The sequence below is a fragment of the Tenrec ecaudatus genome, chromosome 13 (assembly GCF_050624435.1).
Source record: "Tenrec ecaudatus isolate mTenEca1 chromosome 13, mTenEca1.hap1, whole genome shotgun sequence".
Taxonomy (NCBI): Eukaryota; Metazoa; Chordata; class Mammalia; order Afrosoricida; family Tenrecidae; genus Tenrec; species Tenrec ecaudatus.
Genome location: NC_134542.1, coordinates 138,373,607 through 138,375,799, shown reverse-complemented (window position 1 = coordinate 138,375,799; position 2,193 = coordinate 138,373,607). Strand labels below are relative to the sequence as shown.

Here is a 2,193-nt window from a genome sequence, read left to right as displayed (position 1 = left end):
ACCAGGCAGTATTTCATTCAGTTGTGCATAAGGTCTCTGTGAGTCATAGCTAACTCAGTGGCACCCAACAATAATAACAACTATATATAATATTGAAAGTGCTGTGCTTGATCTTTTTTTTCCTATAAAAGTTTAAATTGTTTTAAAAGATAAAGCTGAAACAAGGAAGCAAATATAGAACGTAGTCTCTTCCTTTTAATTTCAGCAGGAATACGAAGCAGGGAGAGAGTGTGTCCTGCCTCCAGGGAGGAAGACTGGAGTTCCCAGAATCCTTAAAGAAGGCCATGCTCACACAGAGGCATGATTGCCTATGCCCTGATTGACAGGCTAGACTCCACTCCTTTGCTCAAGTTGACAGGAGATTATGTAACTTCCACAGACAACAAATGGTTCTTCATTAGCTACTGACGCTGTTGTTCTAAGTCTTCTTTGACCTGCTTTTATTTATTGTTTCTTCTATTGCTTCTCGTTTACTCCCTCTATTTCAGTTTGCTTTTTGGAGACCCTTTGATTCAGCACAGCATGCAAGGGTATCTGTGTTGCTAGTTCAACACAATTACAAAGCTTCTCTTTGATCCACATATATAGCACACTGGTGGCAGATCACTCGCACATCTCCTTCCTGTTATCTATAGCACAAACCCCAAAGCTGCTTATTTTCCTAGTGTGTAGTATATGAAACTATACTGGCTAATGGAAACATAGTCTTGTAACACATGTCTATGGGTCAATTAAATTTAAGTAGTCACATGTGCATAATAAATGTGATTCTGTCATGTGACAGGTGTTATGCGTGGCCCAAGCAGCTAAGGTATGATGCATTGTTTCATAAACAACATCTGGATTATCACCTAATTTCACCTCCATAGAACTGAGGAGCCAGATAATAAATAAACTGATGAAGAATAGGCTCTTCTGCTTCATATTGTGTATGTCTCTCAGAGTCTCCAAACAGTTTTGTACGCCGGCCTCCTTGGACAGAGGCTTTGGATTGGCCAACCTGATCTTCACACACGGGAGAAATGATGCCAGGCTGTACTGGGATGCTCAGGGCAACAGGGGGATGTAGAGATAGGGTGGCCAAAGTTGCGGACTCAGATCCTAAGGAGCCTGAATTGCTGGTACTGAGATTGGCTGGTTCTGAGATTGGCTTGCTGGCTGAAGGTTCTCATGCCTCTGTTGGGGAGATGGGGAAGGAGCGACAGCTTCTTGTTTGAGCATCCTTTTCCTCTCGATTTTCCATGAATAGATTTGAGGTAGTTAGTTGATTGTGCCAGCCTGGCTGATAAACACATGTGGGATTAATTGAAGGGAGGAGACATGAATGTCTTGGCGAGCCTCGCCTTTCTTGTCTCTCACTCGTTGACCATCGGACCAGTGTGTGGCTGCCTTGCTTGTTCTGTGCCTCAATTTGCAAGCTACACTACCTGTAAATTGTGTCGCTGGAATCTGAGGTCCCTTTAAGACCTCCTTTGTCATACAATTGGAATTTACATCTCTCTTTTTAAAAAACATTTTATTAGGGGCTAATACAACTCTTATCACAATCCATACATATACATACATCAATTGTATAAAGCACATCCGCACATTCCCTGCCCCAATCATTCTCAAAGCATTTGCTCTCCACTTAATCCCTGTGCATCAGGTCCTCTTCTTTCCCCCTCCCTCCCCGCTCCCCCCTCCCTCATGTGCCCTTGGTAATTTATACATTGTTATTTTGTCATATCTTGCCCTATCCGGAGTCTCCCTTCCCCCCCTTCTCTGCCGTCCATCTCCCAGGGAAGAGGTCACATGTGGATCCTTGTAATCAGTTCCCCCTTTCCAACCCACTCACCCTCCACTCTCCCAGCATCGCCCCTCACACCCTTGGTCCTGAAGGTATCATCCACCCTGGATTCCCTGTGCCTCCAGCCCCCATATGCACCAGTGTACAACCTCTGCCCTATCCAGTCCTGCAAGGTAGAATTCGGATCATGGTAGTTGGGGGAGGAAGCATCCAGGATCTGGGGGAAGGCTGTGTTCTTCATCGATACTACCTCACACCCTAATTAACCCATCTCCTCTCCTAAACCCCTCTATGAGGGGATCTCCAGTGGCCACTGGGGACTGACTGTTGGTGACCTGGCTGACTGTTGATGACCTGCCTTGCTGTTTGCTGCCTGTGCTGGGGTAGCCTGGATCTCTACTACA

General features: G+C 45.4%; 1 pseudogene; it reads right to left on the bottom strand.

Annotated features, from left to right (window-relative positions):
- Positions 1-401: 401 nt before the first annotated feature.
- Positions 402-1,221, bottom strand: LOC142424109 (DCC-interacting protein 13-alpha pseudogene; annotated as a pseudogene).
- Positions 1,222-2,193: the final 972 nt, after the last annotated feature.